The sequence below is a fragment of the Myotis myotis genome, unplaced genomic scaffold, assembly GCF_014108235.1.
Source record: "Myotis myotis isolate mMyoMyo1 unplaced genomic scaffold, mMyoMyo1.p scaffold_m19_p_11, whole genome shotgun sequence".
Lineage (NCBI taxonomy): Eukaryota > Metazoa > Chordata > Mammalia > Chiroptera > Vespertilionidae > Myotis > Myotis myotis.
This window is the reverse complement of record NW_023416315.1, coordinates 22,385,940-22,398,535: the sequence shown is the minus strand read 5'-3', so window position 1 is coordinate 22,398,535 and position 12,596 is coordinate 22,385,940. Positions and strand designations below refer to the sequence as shown.

General features: G+C 44.1%; 1 long non-coding RNA gene across 2 annotated transcripts in view; it reads right to left on the bottom strand.

Annotated features, from left to right (window-relative positions):
- Nucleotides 1–6,872: 6,872 nt before the first annotated feature.
- The window catches only part of LOC118666109, a 19,794-nt gene continuing 14,070 nt past the window's right edge, over nt 6,873–12,596 (bottom strand). For both annotated transcript variants that reach the window (XR_004970850.1, XR_004970849.1), the window contains 2 exons: nt 11,967–12,120; nt 6,873–8,306 (listed from right to left, as the gene is read on the bottom strand). This is a non-coding gene — a long non-coding RNA (uncharacterized LOC118666109). The remainder of the gene's footprint in view (nt 8,307–11,966; nt 12,121–12,596) is intronic.

Here is a 12,596-nt window from a genome sequence, read left to right as displayed (position 1 = left end):
ATGTGACCTTCTCTTTCAAGGTAAGTATTACCAACCTCACAGCTAAAAGCCACCAGGCCACTTTCTCTCCTCGAGGCAGGCCAGGTCACGTGGTCGTGGGCTCTGGCTCTAAACTGCAGTTGCGAGCCAGTTGCGAGCCATCTGTGCAGAGCAATGGTCCTGGGAAACGTCCCTGCTCTCCAGCAAAGGCCAAGTCTGTGGATGTCTGGTGCTGGCAGGACCCAGTCCTGGTCCTTCTCCTCAACTCCCTCCTGCAGAGAGCCTTGCAAAACCTCAGGTTCTTTTCCTTCATCAACCTAAGGACCACAATACATGCTTAACAAGCTCCCAGGGGGGTTCTGATATACACTAACATTTGAGAACTTGAATGGTAGTTGTTCCAGAAAACCCCCAATCACCTAATTTGCCCTTCTTGCAAACATAATGCCACATATACTGTAAATGAACAACAGTATTGCCATCATCTTGTAAAAATATATCACTTATGTCTTAGAAAAACGTTTAATTCCTTAACTGTCTTTTCTCTGAGCACTTTTTATTTTTGAGCTTTGGATCGCCAAACTGAAATCAGTCCTAAACTCTTCTTGACCAGCACTAACATCAAAAGGACTTCACTTTACTCCAACTCATCTGAGCAATTTTCACATTCATTATCTGTCTGTCATTGCCAAGGAACTATCAGTGGCATTGAGGATAACTTTCCACACTGACCAAAGATCAGGGTTCATTGAGCCACAAGGCATGTTTGCGGACCACAGGCATCATTCAGCCTCCTTCTCCTGCCAGTCCCCTGGGAAAGGTGGGCAGGAGAAACCCTCTAAAGCCTCTGTGAAGCAAGGGGTGCCCAGGCCCTTGCCCCTGACCACGTGAAAAACTTCCACATCGCCATGCCTTTTCCTTTAAAGTTCAGAATGCCTGGAATGACCTTCCCTGCCTGCCACACCCACAAACTCCTATTCATCCTTCAAGTTCCAGCTCAGAAGTAGCGAGACGAAAAATAATCATAAAGCGGGGTTCCCTCTTCTGTTCTGTCCTAGCATGCCATAATTTTCCTTTATAGCACTCATCAAAGTCTCTAATGACATATTTATGTGATTATTTTATCACAGAAAGCTACATGAGGGTAGAGACCATCTGCTTTGCTCACACTTGTATTTATAGCCTATTACCATGTCCAGCACATAGTAAATACTCAATACTATGAAGTGAAAAAATTAACAGGTTTACATTTTTTTAATATACTAGAGGCCCAGTGCATGAATTCGTGCACAGTTGGGTCCAGCTGGCCCGCCCTGATGGGTGGGGGTGGGAGTGGGGTTGATCAGAGGTGGGGCCACAGGCAGTTGGTCAGCTGGCCCCGCCCCCTGGTCAAACTCCTGGTCGAATGAACAATTTGCATATTAGCCTTTTATTATATAGGATATTTTTATTTGTTTCAGAGAGGAAGGGAGAGGGAGTGAAAGAAGAAACATCAATGATGAGAATCATTGATCAGCTGCCTCCTGCATGCCCCACATTGAGGATCAAGTCTGCAACCTGGGCATGTGCCCTGACCAGGAATTGAACCATGATCTCCTGGGTCATAAGTCAACACTCAACCACTGAGCCACACCTGTTGGGAGGTTTACAGTTATTGAATACTTCCATTGTGTTCCCTCAGACTGGGCTGAGTGTTCCTGATACATGGTCAGTTTTTAATCTTTCCAACAACTCCCTGAGGTAGGTATTATTATTATTACCTCTAATGAATAAGATAAGAAACTTGAGGCTTATGAGGTTTCAAGAATTTGTCAAGGTCACACAGCTAAATGTGGTTGAAATATGAGTTTATCAACCTCTACAGCTTAGCTCTCAATCACAATACTATACACTTCCTATTTGAAACAGTCAACCTCCTTGACTGTGACCTCCTTGAACACCTTCAGATTAAAATTAGTTGTTTCCTTCATTGTTTCTTCTTATCTTCCGACATCAACTATCCCCCTATTACCACACATCACAACATTGCATCATCAGGACTTAAATATGTATCTGTGAGCACCATGACTACATGGACCATACTTAACCCAACCAACAGGCCAAGTCTAACCACCTAGTCCATACCCAGGTGCAATTACCATACTGGACAATAAGTGTCCAATTAACCCCACACCAGACTCTCTCAATACATCATTATCACTTCATAAAGAAAACAGATGCCATTAACGTGGGTGGACTAATTAACCAAGTGAACAAATAGAGAACTCAGAGGCAGACCAACCACTGGTAGAAACTTGACATATGAGATTGGTGGCAATGAGAAAAGATTGGAGCCAGCATACAGTTATTCATGTAAAAAGGAAGGAAATTAGGCCCATGTCATCCGCCATACACAAAAATTAATTCTTAATAGATTAAAGATCTCCATGTAAAAAACAGAACTTTCAAACATATAAAATGATAAGCGATTGCAATGCTAATCAGGGAAATAAAAATTAAGATTATGATAAGATAATCATTTTTAAACCACTAAATTGGAAAAAATTAAGAAACCTGATTATACTGTTGTCAAATATATGGATCACTAGGAACTCTGGTAGGTATATATCTTACAAACCATTTTACAGAAAAGTTTGGCAATATCTAATAAGTTATGTTATAGTTATATAGTTATATAGCGCGTTATATGCAGTTAAAAAAGTGAATGAACAGGTGCAGCCACTGTGGAAAACAGGACAATTCCTCCAAACATGGAGTTGCCATATGACCCAGCAATTCCACTTCTGGGTATATACCCAAAAGAAGTGAAAGAAAGAACTTGAACAAATATCTGTACACCCATGTTCATAGCATCCTTATTCACAAGAGCCGAAGGTGGAAGCAATCCAAGCATCCATCAATAGATGAATGGAGAAACAAAATGTTGGAGATGTATATATATATTACACATGATATACTCAATATTATTCAGCTTTAAAAAGAAAATTCTGCTACCTGCTACAACATGGGTGAACTTCGAAAACATTAAGCTAGATAAACTAAGCCAGTCACAAAAGGACAAATATTGTAGGACGCCACTTAGATGAGGTGACTAGAATAGCCAAATTCATGGAGACAGAAAGTAAGAATAGAAGTTGTCAGGGGCCAAGGGGAAAGGTAACTGGGTAGTTAGTGTCTAATGGGTACAGAGTCTCAGTGGCGGAAGATGAAAAGGGAAGCTGGATGGCGGTGATGGTTATACTACAATATGAATGCACTTAATGCCACAAAACTATACACTTAAAAATGGTTAAAATGGTAAATTTTATGTTATGTATATTTTACCACAACTTTTAAAAATGAACGAGCAATGTGTTTCTAGTATTGTTTGTTCACCGATTTGTCTTTGTCTCTGTTGTAGACAATGCTACCATGAACATTCTTTTCCATGTCTGATGGTACATACATGCAAGAGATACTGTAAAGTATATACCTGAAAATGGAATTGCTGGGTCAACTATACTATGCCAAATTACTTTTCAAAATGGTTGTACTGTTGGATATAAATTATATCATAAGATGATAATTTATAAAAAGATCTTCAGGAAATGTTAAATTATAGCCAAAAAGAAGTACTTGAATTTCTCAACTTACCCAACCATTTAGAAGTATACTGCCCAGAAAACAGGGCTCCATCCAGACAATGGCTGCCACATTTCATTCCTTTGCTGGGCATCCCTTTGCAGAACATTGGCTAACTGATGTCAGCAATGGTGGACCTCCAGGAGGGCGAAAGGTCTGGGAACTCTGAGGGAGGGAAGGCTGAATGAGATGGGGTACTGGTCGGGCAGCGTGCTCATGGGCTCTTTGGAGAGTGTAGTTCATAAGCACAAATACTGCTCTTTGCTTGGCTAAAGGGTTGTTCTCCTCTCTGGGAAGTCCATTGTCTTTGATTAAGTGAGAACCTCAGAAGGATCCAGACCCACAGAGTGAGCCTGGAAGAGGAAAACAGCAAGCTAGTGAACACAAGCGACCTAACTTCAACTATTAGAAAACCTTTCTTCTAGCAATAGATTCACCCTAAGAAGCTCCAGAGAGCAAGCCAAAGTGTTAGAGGTCAATGGGGAACTTTATAAACTTAGATCTGGGCAAGCACCCACGAGATAGCCTGCCTGTGAGGTCTTGGGCATATTCTACCATCTAGACCAGCCATGGGCAAACTACGGCCCGCGGGCCGGATCCAGCCCGTTTGAAATGAATAAAACTAAAAAAAAAAAAAAGACCGTACCCTTTTATGTAATGATGTTTACTTTGAATATATATTAGTTCACACAAACACTCCATCCATGCTTTTGTTCTGGCCCTCCGGTCCAGTTTAAGAACCCATTGTGGCCCTCGAGTCAAAAAGTTTGCCCACCCCTGATCTAGACTGTCAGAGTCCAGGACTGGAGGCTGGGGAAGCTAGAGGAGATGACCAAGGCCCTCCCCCAGTCTCTGCTGATGACTCAAATGCATCCAAGTGGTTGGCATCCACCCGCTAGTAACATGCTCAGTCAACATCTGAGTTGGGTTTTCTGTCTCATTAGTCTATAACCCATTCTCATCTTACCACAACCCATATTACCCCTTTTAACAAAAGTGTGGTCCCTAGAGAATTAAAACTGCTGCCAAGGCTTAGGTTTGACTATTCATGAAGTAAGCCATGCAGTCCACTAGTAAAACGCTACTTTAAGCAGATGCTTTCATCCCTCCCCCCGCCCCCCATATTCCAGACAGGTCATACTTGGCTGCCATCTTTTCAAGATTCCCTCCCACAAGTACTATAAAGCGCTGCCATATTCTGCAAACAAAAATTCTTCCATTACGTTTTTAAAAAGAATTGTTATTGAATCCATTGGGGGTGACATTGGTTAATAAAGTTATATAGGTTTCAGGTGTACAATCCTAGAACACATCATCTGTATATTGCATTGTGTGTTCACCACCCCAAGTCAAGTCTCCTCCACCACCCTCTATCCCCCCTTTACCCTCTAGTGAAAGCCCATGGGTGCTGAACTTAAAGATTTATAGAAACAGCCGTGGGCAGATCTTTTGCGATACTGTCCTACACAGTCATGAAGAAGGCACTACAAATAAATCGGCTAAGTAGATGTCACTTTAAAACCACTAAAGGCTGCTAAAATCAATACGAATGGACCCAATACCCCATTGATTCACTTTTAAAATCTACAACTGGCAATGTTTTAAATGTCAGGGCCATGGTATGTTATTTGGCAAGCTACTCCAGGGACGTCCGACGTCAGTCCACGTCCTGCCTGATGGTAGGAGAAAGGCCTCAAAAGTCCTCCCCCGCTGAGGGCGCAGCCCGTGGGCGCTCTGCCCCATCTGGGTGGTGTCACTGTGAAATGGCCTGCTTCTGCTGCTGGCCCTGCGTCATGTCTAATCTTGGCTCAGCACTTCAGTGGGTGCTGAGTCAGAACAGGTGCAGGAATTAGGTAACCACTTTGTACCCACATTTGAATATTTCAGCTCCTGAGCAAGTTGGCTCAGGTGTGCTTCCTCCTTTCATCTGCCATTAATCTTCCAGCCGGATCGGCTGACAGCCCGGCATGACCTGAACGGGTTGCTTCACCGCTGTCATTTGATGAGTTGCGGACAGGGTGTTTGAAGCTGTCCTTTCATTGTCATGAGGCAACTTCTTTCTGTTGTGGAATCACTTCTCCCCTCAGAAGACATGGTTTGGGACCCTACCCTGAGCCCCTGTCTGCAGACAGTCATCAAAGGGAGGAGTCATGTGTGTGGCCGCGGAAGCATGTCACTGCCTTTCTCCTCGCCCAGAGTGTGAGGCACCGGGAAGCAGCGCAGGCCCCTGAGACACTGAGCAGGGAAAATGCTGTGTGCTGTGCACCCTTCCTCTCTTTCTTCCTCCTCCTCCTCCTCCTCCTCCTCCTCCTCCTCCTCCTCCTCCTCCTCCTCCCCCTCCCCCTCCCCCTCCCCCTCCCCCTCCTCCTGTGTGCTGTGCACCCTTCCTCTCTTTTCTCCTCCTCCTCCTCCTCCTCCCCCTCCTCCCCCTCCTCCCCTCCTCCCTCCTCCCTCCTCCTCCTCCTCCTCCTCCTCCTCCTCCTCCTCCTCCTCCTCCTTCTTCTTCTTCTTCTTCTCTCTCTCTCTCTCTCTCTCTCTCTCTCTCTCTCTCTCTCTCTCTCTCTCTCTCGGCGTTTATTACCCCTGACAAATTATTTGTCTGTTTTCCCCCAAGTGCATTGCAAACTCCATTAGACCTGGGGCTTTGTTTTATTCACAGAAAAACGTTTTCCGAACAATGTCTGACACAGAGTAGATGCTCATTACTAGTAAATACTTAATGAATGCATGAATGACTGTGGGCCATACCAAAAACCTTTTAGGTAAGTGTGCCCATGTATCTTTGGGGCTGGAATATGTGTTTCCATCGTGGTCAAACACTGCTGCATTGGCTGGATCCCATTGAACTAGGCTAGGATGTCTGCAGCGCAGCCCAATGCCTTGCAGTGAGAGAAGATGTGCACCCCTGATCCCTTCCAGCCTACGGGAGGGACCGCTGGAGGAGATGGCCTAGAGCCCTGCTGAGGCTGGGATGACTGCTCCTTTCCTGAGAAGAGCGAGATCGGATAAAGGCCCACCTGAGTGGCGGTGGCATCTGCTGTAAGTAAACTCGGGAGAAATAACACAGCTGGATGGGGTGCGTTGGGGCCACAAGAATGATGTGGACTCAGATGCTACAGATGGTTCAAGGTTCCCAAATGAACATGCTTTTATTTTTATTTATTTATTTTAAAATATATTTTTATTTATTTCAGAGCGGGAGGGAGAGAGATAGAAACATCAATGATGAGAGAGAATCATTGACCGGCTGCCTCCTGCACGCCCCACACTGGAGACTGAGCCCGCAACCCGGGCATGTGCCCTGACCGGGAATCCAACCGAGACCTCCTGGTTCATAGGTCAACACTAAGCCACTGAGTCACACCGGCTGGGCTATTTTTATTTTTTCAAATGAGTATGTTTTCAGGAAGAGCTGGACCCACACAGATGGATTAGACATTGAGTGGCAAACATCCCACAGAGCAACACCCCCCAGGAAGGGAGCTGGGCCCTGAAAGCTGCCAAATGAAGTTGAAAGAATTTCACTCCCACCCAAGATGACCTGGTGAATTCCTCTTCGGGTTGCTGTTCAAAGTGGTCTGGGTTTCCTCCACAGGAAACCAGGCAGCTAAGACCCTTCTTTGGAACTCAGTTTAGGCAACTGACCATACATATGTCAGAAGCTGGGCTTTGTGTGTTGAACCTCAAACTGCAACAGAACTGAGTTTCCATATGTAATAGAAGGGCGTTTAGGACTAAAGGGTCCCAGGTTTGATTCCAGTCAAGGGCATGTACCTTGGCTGCAGGCACATCCCCAGTAGGGGGTATGCAGGAGGCAGCTGATTGATGTTTCTCTCTCATCGATGTTTCTAACTCTCTATTCCTCTCCCTGCCTCTCTGTAAAAAATCAATAAAATATTTTTTTTTTTAAAAAGAAGGGTGTTTATTTGCTTAAGAAACAGCATAGTATAATGAAACTGAAATAATGAAACTATATAAGAGGAACCGTATCTCGTTTTATCAGCTGCTCACTTCCTAAAAGGCTGAGCAACAAAATAACTTGTTAATAATCTAATATTTAAATAAATTAAGCGATTCTGCTGACTAAAAGATTCCTATGAGAGCCCTAGCCAATTTGGCACAGTGGATAGAGCATTGGCCTGCAGACTGAAGGGTCCTGGGTTCGATTCCGGTCAAGGGCACATGCCCAGGTTGCTGGCTCGATCCCCAGTAGGGGGCGTGCAGAAGGCAGCCAATCAATGATTCTCTCTCATCATTGATGTTTCTCTCTCCCTCTCTGTCTCCTCCTCTCTGAAATCAATAAAAAATATCTTTTTAAAAAAAGATTCCTATGAGAAACATTTTGAATAAGTAAACAGTCCTTTAGTCTAGCAGTTTCAAAACTGAAACACTTTCCTATGCTTCCAGTTTTCACATAGCAAAGTATCTCTTTAAATCAGCCAGCTCCTGGCCTGTAAGCCACCCTGCTGAATTTCTGTGTCAGTGATGCCAAGTAATCTCTTGGCTGTGAAAACATTCTCCGGCCGGCTCCCACAGACAAGGACAGATGGCATTCCAGTGAGGGTCCTCCCCTCCCTGTTTGTTGTAGAAAATATTGACATTTTTGCAGGAAGCAGATCCAGGTTCGCTTTCTTCCCAACTCATCTTGGCAATCATGAAGGTTTGGAGGTCTGTGGTTCCACAGAATTGGGAAAATGCACTTGCCACTGAATTTAAAAAGATCTATGTCAAGGAAAGTAATGTTCATATCTAATTGATGCTTGTAAACGTCACAAAATAGCAAATAATACACTGTGATCACAAAGTACTTTCAAACAGAAATGAGACAGGATAGGAAGGCAGAGAGGAGATAGCTGAAGAAAAAGGCTCTCTGAAAAATTTTAAAGTATCAGATGAAGTTTTTTTTAAAGATCCTTTCTAATCTACAACAGCAAGGTTATATTAGTTTTACTCAGAAAATCAGAGACAATTTACTAAAATTCAAAACTTGGGTATACTATTTTAAAAAAACCAAACACTTAAAGCCCTAGCCAGGTTGGATCAGTGGACAGAGCGTGGGCCTGTGGACTGAGGGTCCCAGGTTCGATTCCAGTCAAGGGCATGTGCCTTGGTTGCGGGCACATCCCCAGTGGGGGGTGTGCAGGAGGCAACTGATCGATGTTTCTCTCTCATCAATGTTTCTAACTCTCTATCCCTCTCCCTTCCTTTCTGTAAAAAATCAATAAAATGTATTAAAAAAAAAAAAAAGAGCAGAGGGGATTACTTTTTGCTGCCTTTTCTTTTCTTTTCTTTTTTAAAGGTGAATGGAGTACTTTATTTTATTTTTCTTTTGCTTCCTTTTCCAAAGCTATGCAGTGGTGCTTTTAGGACTGATGACCTAGAATATATGCGCAAAAGGCCTGTCTTCTCAAATCGACTCCAAAGAGCTGACTCCCTGATCCCAAACCCTTTTTGAACTGTGAAATGAGAAAAAAAGGAAACTTTCTTTGGGTTCAGCCACTGAAATCTGGAGGCTGTTTATTTTAGTGGTTAGCTACCCGGATTAGGTGTGTGGGGGAGATGAAACAGAGCCAGGTCCATAACAGTTTAGGGTCCAGCACTCTGGATGTGATAGACAAAGGCAGACAATGGTAGTTACTCTTTACTCCCAACGTGTATATGCTGCGAATTTTGCAGACTTCTCATTCCCTGCTGGTCAGCCTCCCTCCAGTGTCCCCTAGACCTCTCAATCTCACTTCCTAAGTCCCCTTCTGCCCTCTGCAATCACACACACACACACACACACAGCAACTGCAAAATCTGGAACCTTGGCCTGAATATTCAGTTCATACTACGGAGATGAGGTGGGAGGCAGCAAAGCGACTTATCTTGTGAGTTCCCTGGCACAGGTCTGGCCTGAGGCTCCCAAACCGGTGGCATGCATTTCAACCTGTGCACATCCTGCTTCCCTACTAAGACTGCAACTTTTGTCTTGAAAGTCTTGTATCCCAGTGACTGCCACCAACCAGGTGCTTACTAGTAATATGTGTCCTTGATGGAAATGAGGCAGGCACAGAGCAACAGGAATCAAAACTGTGCAAGGGTCACCAAAGGGCCTAACATGAGAGGTTCCCCAAATACACAGCGGGTTATTTTTGGGGTACAGATCAAGAAGGAGGAGCATCACATGGAGGGACAAAAGCAATACTCCATTTCCCCTGGAACTTTGCAGAGAAGACAGGGTTTTAGCAGATTTTACACATTCAAAAGCTGTGGGAAGAATGCATTATTGAAAAGGGCATTTTCCTCCTGCCTGAGGAGGAGGAGGAGACATGAATCAACAAGCAAAACAGCACAGGGGAGGGGACTGCAGTGGGAAGTGGAGAGACTGTGGGTCTGGGTTCTGACTCTGCCATTTACCAAGGGCATGTCCTTGGGCACAGGGTGTCCTGTGCCTGAGCCTCCGTGTCCTCATCTAGACAATATAAAAGAGTGGTGATACCTACTTCATCGAGCTGCTGCAAGGAGTCAATGAGATTACGCCTGGAAAGGGCCCAGCACAGAGCCGGGCTCAAGCTTCTATTGTAAATGCTGTGTGTGAGCAGATAGATGGTGAGCACCATCACTATACTGTCCAAGAGAACGCCAAACTTTCATAAGATCGCAGGCTAACAAGAGAAAGAGGATAAACTCTTCCTCTTTATTCAGTTAATTCATCAGACTGGTATGAGAGAGCAAAGTAGGCCATTCATAAATCTGTTTTGCAGAAGCCTTTGGCAAAATGTCTCAACAACTGCAGAGTCATTTAAATTCTAGTGACTGTGCCAATTCTATCTTAACATTATCTTTCTCTGGGATAATATGCCTTTTATATTAACTTATGTCTTAGATTTTTAATAGGCTATTTTGTTTAATCTTGGAATTTCCACCACGAATTTTAATTTCCTGTGGCTAATCTTAGCAGAAACTTTCTAAAAGAAGGGTGCCAAGACTCGGATCTGTTTTCTTTCTTGCGGAGTTTGGATAGATAGTTATAAGAAACTGCCAGGGAAGAAAGCAGGTGTGCTCACCTCCCACCAGCTGACTGGTGGCTGTGTTTTAGTAGTAACTATGTTTCATGCCAAGTGACAATCTCACATTTCAAGGGGTAAACCGGATTGCAAATTATTCATTGACTATCCCTGAAGTTGCATTTTTAGTGTTCCCTTCCACTTATCTGATGTCCACATCTTACAAAACAGTGTGTTAGTTACCTAGGCTGTGTAACAAATTACCCCAAAATGTAGTGGCTTGAAACAACATCTATTATCTTGGAGTCATTTCTGGGTCAGGAATCCACGTGTCGCTTAGCTACATCCTTAGGTTTGATCGGGGAGCTGGCTAGGGCTTACAGTCATCTCAGAACTCAGCCAGGGAAGGATCTGCTTCTAAGCTCCCTCAAGTGGCTGCTGGCAGGCCCCAGGTTCTCACTGGCTAGTGGCCAAAGACACCAATGCCTGTCACATCAGCTGCTACAAAGGGTTGCTTGCTCACAGCATCACACCCTCTCCAAGAAGGAGAGAACCAGAGATGGAGAGAGAGAACATAAGTGCTATAGATTGAATGTTTGTGTCCCCCAAAATTCATATGTTGAAATCTAACCCCCAAGATGATGGTCTTAGGAGATGAGGTAGCAAATTAGGCCTCTGGAAAGTGATTAGGTCATGCAGATAGAGCCCTCAAGAATGGGATGCGGGGCCCATGAAAGCCCCTGAAAAAACTCCCTGGACCCTTCTGCCATGTGAGGACGCACAGGAAGTCAGCAGTGTGCAACCCAGACGAGGCTCTCACTAGAACCCAACCGTGCTGGCACCCTGATCTTGGACTTCCAGCTTCCAGACTGTGAGCAATACATTTCTGCTTTTCATAAGCCACCCCGTTCTATGGTATTTTTGCTGTAGTGGCCCAAACCGACTAAGACAGTAAGCAAAACAGTAGCCACTCGAGTCTTATCAGAACCTAATCTTGGAAATGACATTCCATCACTTTTGCCATATTCTATTTGTTAGAAGCAAGTCCTGAGGTTCAGCCCACACCTGAGAAACGGGGAGTTCTAGAATCATCCCAGACCCGGCCTTCCGCACAGAAACCCCAGGGAGGCAGGCTTCTCAAGCGAATCCCACTGAAGGACCAGCTTGCTTTTTGTTTTTGTTTTTCGTTTTTTCTGGTTATGTTTTCATTTCTAATCTGTTGTAGGTCACAATTTTTGTAAAATAACTAAAAATTAATTTCTAGAAAAATAAAATAACAAAGACATAAAAAAAAACCCTATTGATCCACCTGTTGGATGTTGCAACAAGGTCAAATTGCTATAAAAATGTCTAAACAATCTCCATTCTGCTGCTTACCTCATCTGGACCAGATGCAAATGGTTGTGGACTGCCATCAGTCTTGGGCTGTCTTTAGATCAGTGCCGATTAAGGATTTAAAAAACACAGATGACTTTTCAAGGCTTTTACATGATTTGCGCTATTCTCTTGGCTATTCCTGGATGGAGGGATTCTAGGGGAGAAAGAAAAAAGAAAACTAATCTCACTCCACTCTCTGTAGTCCTAAAAATGGGACCTTTTGTTACAATTAAAGTCTAGGGTGTGTGGGATGATGAGTCTCCAATTTAATATTTTACCCGGAAGTCCTCTGTGTGCCTCCTTTTCCTTTTCGCCGTCTGGAAGCTAGAATTAAGCCACACTTAACTGAGCGGTCCGACGGATACTATGATCACCAATTCACATTTTACAAGTCGGCCCCCTCACCAACTAATGTCAGAGATGAAGTTTGAATGCCCTTCCCAGTCTGTTCCGATCCCTCCAAACACCTTAGGCCACTCGCGGAAGCGTGCTGCATCTTTCCCTACCCTCCAGGTTTGTTTCTAGGTGTTTCAAACATCTAATCTTAATGAAACCATAAACTCACCAAGCAAAAGCACTCATTTCATACCCTCCCCAGCCTCCAGCACAGCATCAGGCAGTTTAGCGGAG